The following is an 11,954-nucleotide window of genomic DNA, read 5'->3' as shown; positions in this document are numbered from 1 at the left end:
GTTTTGTGGTCTTCTTTCTTTTCTCTTTTCCTGTCTTCCTTTTTTCTGGTGGCGTGTTTTAATTTCCTGCTTTTTATTTTTTGTGAACCTGTTGTAAGTTTTTTGATATGTGGTTACAATGAGGCTTGCAAATAATATCTTAAAACCTATTATTTTAAAGTGATGACAACTTACCACAGATTTCATAATTGAACAAACAATGTAACAAACAAGCTAGGAGAACACTAATGGAAACTTGACACTTTAATTTCATCCCACTGCTTTTAAAGTTTTTGTTTTTATTTATATCTTATAGCACTATGGCTTTAAAAATTATTATAATTATTTTTGATAGGTTCATCTTTTAGTCTTTCTACTCAAGATATAAGTAGTTTATACACCACAATTACAGTGTTATAATATTCTACATTTTTCTGTGCACTTACTATTGCCAGTGAATTTCATACCTTGGATGATTTCTTATAGTTCATTAACGCCCTTTTCTTTCATATTGAAGAACTGCCTTTAGCGTACCTTGTACAATAGGGCTGGGGTTGATGAAATTCCTGAGCTTTTGTTTGTCTGGAAATGTCTTTATTTCTCCTTCATATTTGATGGACATTTTTGATAGATATCCTAATCTAGGATAAAAGTTTCTTTCCTTTAGCATTTTAAATGTGTTATGCCACTCTCTTGTGGTCTGTAAGATTTTCACAGCAAAGACTTCTGCCAGAGGCATTGGAGTTCCATTATGTTATTTGTTTCTTTTTTCTTGCTGCTTTTGGGATCCTTTCTTTATACTTGTCCTTTAAGAGTTGTATTATTAAACGTCTTGAGTTAGGCTTCTGTGGGTTAAATTTGCTTAATGTTCTATAACCTTCTCGTAGTTGTATATTGATATTGATTCTTTATGTTTGGGAAGTTATTATCCCTCTGAATACATTCTCTACCCCAAAATTCTTTCTACCTCCTCTCTGAGGCCAATAACTCTTATATTTGCCTTTTAGGGGCTATTTTCTAGATCTTGTGTGCTTGTATTTTTTGTTTTTTATTCTTGTTTCTTTTGTTTCCTCTGGGTATTTTTAGATAGCCTGTCTTCATACCCACTAATTATTTATCCTGCTTTGATCAATTCTGCCGTTAAGAGACTCTGATGCATTCTTCAGAATGCCAATTGCATTTTTCAGCATCAGAATTTCTGCTTGATTATTTTTAATTATTTCAATCTGTTTGCTAAATTCATCTGATAAGATTCTGAGTTCCTTCTCTGTGTTATCTTGGATTTCATTCAGCATCCTCGAAACAGTATTTTGGAATGTCTGAAAGGTAACACATGTCTGTCTCTCCAGGATTAGTCACTGGTACCTTATTTACTTGGTGAGGTATTGATGGTCTTGATGTTTGTGGATGTTCATTAATGTCTGGGCATTCAATAATTACATATTTTTTGTAGGCTTCACTGTCTGGCCTTGTTTGTACCCATCTTGCCTTTGAAGGCTTTCCTGGTGTTTGAAAGGACTTAGATGTTGTCATCTAAGTCTTTGGTCACTGCAGCCATATCTGCAGTAGGAGGTACCCGAAGCTCAGTAACACTGTGACTCTTGTAGCCTCTAGTAGCACCACCATGGTGGTCCTGGGTAAGATCCTGGAGAATTCCCTGGATTATCATACAGAGACTCTTGTTCCCTTTCCTTACTTTTTCCCAAATAAATAGAGTGTCTCACTCTCTTTTCGTACCGAGCTGCCTGTAGCTGGAAGAGAAGTAGCACAATCACCCCTGTGGCCACCACAGCTGCGACTGCATTAAGTCAGACCAAAGCAAGCACAATACTAGGTCTTACCCAAGGTCTTTGGCGATCACTGCCTGGCTACCACCTATAGTCAGTCATAGTCCAAGGGATCTATAATCAACAGATGGCAAGTCCAGCTAAGGTTGTGTCCTTCCCTTCAGGTCACTGAGTTCCCTCTGGTGCTAGGTGCATCCAGAGATATTGTTCAGGAGATAGAGCCTAGAGTTAGGAACCTTGGGAATCTACCTGGTGCTGTATTCTACTGTGGCTGAGCTGGCACACAAGCCACAAGATAAAGTCTTTCCCACTCTTCCCTCTCATTTCCTCAAGCAGAAGTGTCTTTCCTTGTGGTCACCACAGCCCCAGGCCCATGGTTATTACTGCCTGGTTACAACTGATACTCACGCAAGACCCAAGGGCTCTTCAGTCAGCTTGTGGTGAATGCTGCCCGGCCTCGGTGTCCTATTTCAGAGCAGTGAGGCTCACCTCTGCTCCAGTGCAGGTCCAGAAATGCTGTCAAGGAGCCAAGGCCTGGAACGGGGAATCCCAACAGCTGCTAGGTAATCTATCCCCTGTGGCCAAGTTGGTACCCAAGCTCCAAAACAAAGGGCCCTTTAGTCTTCCCTCTACTTTGCTCAAGCAGCAGTCTTTTCCTGTAGCCACCATAGCTGGGAATGTGCTGGGTCACAACTGACAGCACATTTCTCAGTCTCACCTAAATCCTGCAATGAGTACTGCCAAGCTAACACTGTGGATTATTCAGGGACTAGGGGCTCTTTAGTCAGCAGGTGATGAATCCTGCCATGACTGGCTCCTTCTTTTCAAGGCAGTGGGTTCCCTTCTGGCCCAGAGTGTGTCTAGAAATATCACCTGGGTATTATTGCCTGAAATGGGGGCCTCAGTACTGTGCCTAGTGCCCTATTCTACTGTGGCTGGGCTGGTATCCAAGTTGCACAATAAAGTTTTCTTTACTCTTCCTTCTCTCCTTAAGCAGAAGGATAGAGTCTCTCCCAGAGTTGTGAGCTGTGCTGCCTGGGACTAGGGGAGGGATGACACAATCACTCCCTTGGCTTCCCTAGCTGATGTCTCACTAGGTCACATTCACCCCAAGTCTACTTGCTCTGAGACCAGCACAGAACCGAGGCTTGCCCAGGAATTTCAGACCTTATGGCCTAGACTGCATTTCCAGTTGATTTAGAGCCCCAAGGAACTTTATTTAGCCCATGGTGACCAGGCTTGACGGAACTCAGCTTCTGATCACTGAGAAGGACAATTCACCTCTGGCTAGGGCTTGTATAAATGCTCCCTCCATGTGCACTGGCCGAGTTCTGTCCCATGTTGCTTTCTGCTGTAACAGAGCAGCACTGAGTTCCAATGCAAAGTCCCACAATCACTGCACTCTTCCTCTTCCAAACACAAAGATTCTCTGGTAAGGGTATCTTACCAGAGACTGGTAAGGGTAGATGGTGAAGCTCTACCAAGGTACTATTTCCATTTCACATAGCTGCTGCAGGGAGATGAGGCAGGTGTGGTGTAGGCAATTCAAAACTGTCTTTCCCACCCTCTTTAGTGCTTGTCTCCTTAATAGAATTTTAAAACCAGATATTGTAATTGCTCACTTAATTTTTTGTTCTTATGAAGGTGTTTTAGTTTAGTTTTGTTTTTTTGAGATGGAGTCTCCCTCTGTCACCCAGGCTGGAGTACAGTGGTGCGATCTCAGCTCACTGCAACCTCCATCTCCCAGGTTTAAGTGATTCTCCTGACTCAGCCTCCTGAGTAGCTGGAACTACAGGAGTGCACCACAGCACCCAGCTAATTTTTGTATTTTTAGTAGAGATGAGGTTTTGCTATGTTGGCCAAGCTGGTCTCAAACTCCTGACCTCAGGTGATCCACCTGCCTCGGACTCCCAAAGTGCTGGGATTACAGGTGTGAGCCACCACACCCGGCCTGAAGGTGCTTTTTATGTAGATAGTTGTTTAATTTGCTGTTCTAGTGGGGGATGTGATTTGCTGGAGGCTTCTATTCAGCCATCTTGCTCTGTCTCCATTGTCCAAATTTGCTATTTTTGGTCTTTTTGATAACAGCCATTTTAACTAAGGTGGGATGATGTCTCATTGAGGTTTTGATTTGCACTTATCTAACGATTAGTGATACTGAGCATTTTTTTTATATGCTTGGCCATGTGTATAGGGTGCTGCTTCAGGTTCGGCATAGGGAGCAGAGTGCCCCAGTGACTGGAGGAGTACATGGAGTGGCTCCGTCAAGGCACCATCTCCCTAGAAGACAATGTGCACTTTCAGCTCCGGTCCCTAGGGTCAGGACACAGCAGCAGTGCCTGATAAGGGTATACAGAGCGACTCTGTCAAGGCACTCTCCCCCTTGGGAGGGAGTGCAAAGCAGGGACTGGTAAGGGTAGATGGTGAAGCTCTACCAAGGTACTATTTCCTCATGAGATAGTAGGCAACTTTGGCTCAGGCAACAAGGGGCAAGGTAGAGCAGTGACCAGGAAGAATAGATACAGCAGCAGCTTGACTTAATAAGTAGAGCAAATGAAAGAGGCTGTGGCTAACCCTGACGGATGGAATGGTACTGTGGCCACTTGTTCCTGGAGCAGGAGACACTCCAGCAGTAGTTTTAGTTCCAAGATGGCATAGCACAGTAGCTATCCAGGCAACAGAGAGCAGGGCACGGATTTGGCTCCTTCTCTGGGGGGAGCACAGCTGCATGGACTCCAGGCAGCTCCCTCAGTTGGGCTTAGTGCCTGTGAGGACTGCAGGGGTCCCCACTGGTGAGGACTGCAGTTGTTCAAGGTGTTGATGTGGGCTGCTGGGGTCCTCTTGAGTACCTTTTCCCTACAGGGGGGAGTTCCTCCTGGTTGTGAGTTGGTCTGAGCTGAGGAAGGGAGTGGTAAAAGCCAGCTATTCCTTTCATTCTCTATATTGCTATTCTGGGTTTCTATGCTCTATAAGATTTCTACTACTACTATGATGCAATCTGACACTTTAATTATTTTTGTCAAAATTTGATTTTTTTTTCATTGTTTTGGCTGTCTTTGTGGGGCAGACAAGTGCTAAGGGCTTCTAGTTGGCCATCTTGCTTATGTCCCCTAGATTATTTCTTCATTTTATAAGCAGATATTCTATCAATTGGGGTCTCAAAAAAACAAATGTCATGCTCAGTTGAGAAATATTCAAAGAGAGTCTAATGAAGGTACTATTTGCAAAGGTATGGGCAGTCTAAAGGGAAGCCATTAGGGATAGTGTAGGGATCCTGGGAGTGTGACAGCAAAGAATTTTACCAATCATAGGTTTGAGGGAATAAAGTGATGAGAGCACAGAACTCATTGCATACAGAAGACTTCTTCCAAAGAAATCTTCTGACTGCAAAAATGAGGTCTTGAAATTTGATATCTTTACTTTTTTGTGACTCATGGCAAAGTTCTACATAAGAATTTAGACATCAAGCTACTTATATGGCTAGATAAATGTGACATATCCAAGGACAATGACAGTATTCTTGCTTTTCAATACTCAAGATTAGTGTTTTAATTTCAATTATCTACCTGAGAAATTATTTACCAGATAATTAGAAAGGCTTTTATATAACATGACAATTGTTCCCATGAGATCAACTCCCTGACTGGGAGGATAATATCATGATTTTATAGAAATATCAGTGGATTGGGATTCAGAAGAAATATACTTTTATTATGCTTTAGTGGTAAAATTGTATGGCCTTCTCTCATCTGAAGGGGTTAAGTAAAAGATATATGGATTCACTAAATCTAGAGTTATGAATTTTAAGAAAATTTTTTAAGTTTTGGAGTGTGAATATAATAGTTTAGGTTCCTCCTAGAACATACCCTGGAAAAAGGATTTGTATGAAAGTAGTTTATTTGGAACGTAATCCTGAAAACACCTGATGCTGAGGAGAGATATGACATAGGTAACTAAAGAAAACCAGTAATTGATGTGTTATTGATCAGGTTACTCCTATGAGTAACCAAAGCACAATCCCACGGGGAAATTCTGGGACATTGTGCAGAACATGCCTCAGATATACCCCACCTGAGGATTAAGGAAACTTAGATATTTAACTCTAAATTCCATTCATTATTAATTGTTGGTTGCTGTTAGGGGTATCAACACACCAGATATTATGGTTCGTTCCATACATGGGCAAAGAGGTTGCAGCTTCTTCCAACAGGATGCTTTAGGCTTTACTAGAATTATCAGAAACAAGGGAATATGGGCAGAGCATCAGTGCATCTGCTATAGGAGAAAAAATCCAATGAATGTGACCAAAGAATTTAATGTTTCCACGAGTTCCTCATGCTCCTGCAAAGTGTTGCCTTACCACCTAGAGTTCCCTTATCACAGAGCTTATGTCATTTTGTTTTTGTCCATTTAATTTTCAATATTATCCACCAGATGTATGAGGACATACATCATGTCAATTCAAATCTTCATTTAATGCATCAGGGACTAGCACAATATCTCAGTATAGTGTATGCTTAATACATACTTGCTGAATTAGTTTAGGCAAAAACAAATGAAAGCCTATGGTGTAGGAATGAACTAAACGTTAAGAAGTAGATAGAACCTCTTTTTAGTAATATTTGAAACAATTCAAAGGACCCAGACTGTATTTACTTACAGTCAGCCCTCCATATCTGTAGGTTCTGCATCCTCAGCTTCCACATCCATGGATTCAACCAACTGTAGAATGAAAAAAAATCAGAAAAAAAAAATAAAAATATAATAATAAAAATGATACAAATAAAAACAATACAACATAACAGTTATTTACATAGCATTTATATTGTGTTAGGTATTACAGATAATCTAAAGATTTAAAGAATAAGGGAGGGTATGAATAGGTCTATTAAAATACCTACTTAACTATGACTTTTTATATAAGGAATCTGAGCATCTGTGGATTTTGGTAACTGTCGGTGGTCTTGGAACTAATTTCCCATGGGGGACCACAGTATAGCTTCTTAGCAATTGAACTGGAAAAAGATGTTTTACATTCCATTATGAAATTATCTAAGAATGATAACTAACAATAGTTTAAATACTTAATTTATTTTATATCCATAGAGTCCAGATGTTTAATATCTTATATAGAAAAAAGAAAAGGTAGTGTTATATTTGGTGTGATTTTTAATAATTATGAATGAAAAAATCTTACATTTTGTTTAGAAATGTCAATTTCTAATTGTGTAAAATCTCATGATTTTACAAATAATCAGTGTAGATGTCCTTATATGTCACTAGACAAATGGGTCTTACTCTATTGATTATTAAACCAAATCTTGTTAAAAGTGAAATAAATATCAGAATGTTTTCTAAATTAAAATTAATTTTGGAAGCTTTCCAGCAATCCATGATTATTCTTCCTTTAATTTTGGACAACATAATTACATGGCACTGCATTAAGAACTTTCATTAACTGAGGCAAGTTATGCCATTTCAATATTGACCTATTAAAAAATATATCCATTTATTTCCATGTTACAATGGCAGAAATAAGCCTCTTATTCGATTATGTCAGGGAGCCAAAACTAAAATTAATATCCCCTATCTATGTAAATACCAAATTAGGTCACATTGATATGTCTAAAGCACTAAATAAATGATCTCATCAGTAAAATGCTGATAGAGATAACATACTATTTGGGGCTCTTGGGGGATCCTAATTAATCTGCTTTCCCAGGGGTGACATTTCCCCTTCAGTCTGAATTATGTACAAGATGAGTCTTAGGCACTGTCTGATGCTCAAGTAGTTTATTCTGGCAGTGCTCTTACAAGACAGATAGTGGGAACAGGCTAGTGTCATAAGCCAGACACAGGGAGTCAAATGACCAATTATTTGGAAGATTTCCATCTGGGAGCCATTCTCAAAGTATGGGAGAGTTTTCTTCCTTTCTTATGCCTGTATTCAGTCCAGGTCAGTTACTAGATGTTTCTTTCATAAAGGGAGTTTACGCTATTCTTGTAAAGCTAAGCTTTGTTTTAAGGTTTATGAGAGTTGCAAGTATGCTGAAGTGGTCTCTCCTGGAAATCCCTGGGCCAGTAATGAAAAGCCCCAGGCCAAGTTTCATCATAATGTGAGATGTGTGAGTGGACCTTAGGACTATCATTAATCTTACAGCCAGAAAATATCTCTTATAATATACTACACATAACATATAGTATCATTATAAGTATTGAATACTAAGAAATAGAAAACCTTTAATATTAGGCTTAACATTATTATCTGCAATGAAGAATCAATATTAGAAGAATGTTTTCCATTAGTGGTTTGATAATTTTAAAGAAAGGTATGATTAGGAATTAAGTAGTTACCATTCTTTAATATAATTCTAAATATGTAAGAAAGAAACCAAGTCAGTAATAAGAATAAAGTGGAAATGTGCTAAATTAGCTAAATACAGAAGTATATGTGGAACTTAATGGCAAGTGAGAAATTAGTGCAGATTGCTAAAAAAATAAAAAATTAAAAAACAACAACAAGAAAAGAAAAACATGAGTATTAGAAAACAGTATGTATTCTTGTGCTGGGGTACAACTTTGAATGCTATGATAAGGCAAAGGGAGCAGCAATACTTCTGTTCCAAACTGAATTCTCAATATACGTTGATAGAATTGTACCCTTAGAAGAGCAAACCAGAACACTGGAAATCCCCAGTTAGGATTGTTACCCTTTAGACTGCTAAAGAAGTGTCCAAACTGCATATGCCTGAAAACTGTGTGTAAAAAATGGTAAAGAATAAGGGAAGTACGACTTTTTAAATGAGGTTCAGCCATATTTTAAAAATGAAAAGGAGAAGGCTGTATTTAACTTTTCCTTTGACTATCCTCCCACCTCTCCCAGGCTTTATCTTCCCTTTCCTCTTAGGCATTTAGAATGTATTAGCTGTAACTCATGTTCCTTAGAGCCCTCGGTTTTCCCAGGGGTGCTTCAGAGTATCACTGATAAGATGTAAGGGGATTCAGGATCCAAGAAGTCCCTCCACCCTCAGTTCTGCTGAGACAGCTCCTCTTTTTGTCTGTTTATAGTTTTGTGCAAGGTCTCATTTTTAAAAAATAACTGCTTTAAAGTTTGAAAACTCCTACTCCAGCTCTCTTAAAATTCATTCTCAAAAAATATATATTTTCTATTCATCTGTCAAAGTAGTTTTTAAAAAATCACATTAGCACCCCTTATTTCTCTATGTAGAGGGAGGGAAATTTACAAATGATTTTGCTTTTTAAAAGTGTTTCAACACCAGAAAGCAAATATTTGAAGAATTCATTATAAAGAAAGAAAGTTCTTAATTTCAAGGTTAATATTTTTACATGGAAATACTGTGAACCTTGATTGAGACATGCTTAAAGCTATTTCTATAGAGCTCCAAGTCTTTATGAGCCTTGGTTTTCTTATCTGCAAAATAGAAGTATTGTTCATTTTTTAGAGTTTGGGGGAAGATTAAATGATATAAAAATCCTAGTGTAAACGGCCCAAACTATGGCCTCAAAACTGTTATTTGCTGTCAGGAAATCAAACCACAAAGAAAGCTCACAATTTTATCTCAATTTTTAATGTCTTCTTTATACCTCTCATTTTTAAAAATAACATATTTAAATAGTAAACTGAAAAAGGTAAAAAAAAAATATGTGAAGTCTGGAAGAGCAATCAAATAGGAAAACCATATGGTTATATAAAAAATTAGCCTGTTGCAATTATCAACAATTGCTTTTATACTCCCTACTATGATGACAATATCATATCTGAGATGGAAGAACAATGTGCCATAAGCTGGGAGCATCATAATTCTGGCTTACTGATCAATTCTGACTAATATTTCTTGTTCTTGGAATTTACTTTGACATTCACTTTAGTTTCTCTAGTTCTGACCTTCTTTTGGCCCTTGGCCTTATTTGAACTTTCCTGCTTGGGTCTGATATTTCCTATAACAATATTTTCATACTTCCATTTGTGGGATTTTTCAGTGCTGGTGGTACAGTCCATGCATGAGTGGTCCTATTTGGGGCTTTGGAAATGTGTCCAAGTCTCTTACCTAGACACTTATAAATGAAAGGCTATCTCAGCTTTTGACTCTTACACTCTCAGAGTATCTGGAAAAATGGAATTAACTTTATTCCTTCCTTCCTACACTCCCCACTTCCTTCTTCCCCTCCCTCCTTTCTTTCTCTCATCCTTTTCTTCTTGTTTGCCTTCCTTCCTGCCTTCTTCCCTTCCTGGCTCCTTTCTTCCTTCCTTCCCTTTTCTTCTTTCTTTCTTTCCTTTCTCTTTCTTCCTTTCTTTCTTTCAGAAAAATAAACTAAGAACTTACTAAGTGACACTTTGAAAAGTAGTTGAAATACAATGGAAAAATAAAAATTAGATATGACCCCTGTTTGCACGAAGTATCCTAGTGCAGGGACGTAAACACTAAACAAATATCTACACAAATAATTTTAAAATGTCAACTGTGCATGTGCTTTAAAGAGAGGTAGACAGTGTTGTGAGAGTCTTTAACAGAAATGTTTTACTTTGTGAGGCATCACTGCAAAGTGACACTGAAGTTGATATTAAGAAGATGTGTAGGAGTAACTTCTGTGAGGAGTAAGATAAATGAAATACTTTGATTGGAAGAAATATGAACAAAGACCTTATGGTGGGCAGGAGCACTGATTGTATCATATATAATAGGTAAGAAACTAAATGTGTGGGACAGAAAATTCAGGAGGCCATTGAGAATCTCAATGAGAAGACTTTTTTTTGCAGTGAAGGAACAAAACTTACATTTTGCTCAAAGACCAGTGCATACAAACATAAGAGTCAAAAGTCATGCAATTTACCCATATAACAAACCTGCATATGTCCCCTTTGAACGTAAAAGTTGGAAGAAAAAAAGGAAAAAGAAACAAAAATAAGAGTAAGATGAATTTATTTTCAATAGTTATTTTTTAGGATTTGACAGATCTTGCACGAGGTTCAGGGTTTTTGACACCCTCAGTTATAATGACAGCAGAACTAGAAGTTGAAAAATCACACAAAATGAGGGCTAGCTGATGTTTAGTAAAGGAAGTTTATTATCTGCAAAATGTATATTTTTACAAAGCAGGAAACAGGGGCCCAAATAAAGTAAGAACTATACGTCAGATTACATTTCTGAGAAACAGCTGAAATCAAACCACCTGTATTCTGCCTAAATAATAAAGTATTCATTCAGAAATAATTAATATTTTCCTACTATGTGCTAGTCACAATTTTAAGTACTGGGACTTCTGTGTTCATAAAACTCATAGTATTGTGACGAACTCTGCAAAATTCAGTATGAACAGTCTATAATATGGGAATTACAGTTTATAGTGCACATACATTTATTAAATAGACACTAAAATTAATGATGCTGTGTTAGGGAAGACTTACTGGAGCAAGTGGCATCCACTTTCAGGTGGGGCAATTGAGAAACACAAGCCAGGCAACAGAGGTTTAGAATGCCTTGTCAATCACACAGAATAGGATATGAGAAAGGCAAGAGTTCAGAGGAAGGATAAGTGGGTATTGAAAAATAAGAACAAAGCAATAAAAAGTCAACTTATTAAGAAATTTGTTAGCCATGGTAAGGAATTTTGATTCATTGTAAGAGCAGTGGAAGTCATTATGGGAGTAATAAGATCAGATTTGCATTTCAGAAGGACCCCTATGGCTGTGTTGGGGAGATGCAAAATGCAAGGTCAAAACTTCAAAACTTGAGGCAAAAACGTGTTAAGAAACTGCTTAAATTATGCAGCCAAGCAATGTGGGGATCTGTTTTAGGATGGGAACAGTGAATAGAAAGAGAGTTGAAACCATTCCAAAAATGTACAGAAAGTGAAATTGACGTTACTTGATGCGTAAATGTATCAGGGTGGCAGATGAGAAGATAGTAAGAGACAAGGAAGTGTGAGAATAGCACTGAAGTTTTACCATAGATCTTCCCTAGGAGTATTTTTAAAGATGGTGAGTTAAAATAACTGCGAATCTGATTTTTATTATACTGGTTACCTCTATGCATATATTCCTAAACAATACATTCTTTAATTTTTCCAGTTTTCTGAATTTTATCTAAATGGAATATTCTTCTGTGACTTGCTTCTTTCTCTCAGGATTATATGTTTGACATTCATCTATGTGATTGTGTTTAGCAG

Source organism: Aotus nancymaae, unplaced genomic scaffold (genome assembly GCF_030222135.1).
Source record: "Aotus nancymaae isolate 86718 unplaced genomic scaffold, 86718_ANA_hifiasm-v0.15.2.pri h1tg000058l, whole genome shotgun sequence".
NCBI lineage: Eukaryota > Metazoa > Chordata > Mammalia > Primates > Aotidae > Aotus > Aotus nancymaae.
Note: the sequence above shows the minus strand (reverse complement) of the source record.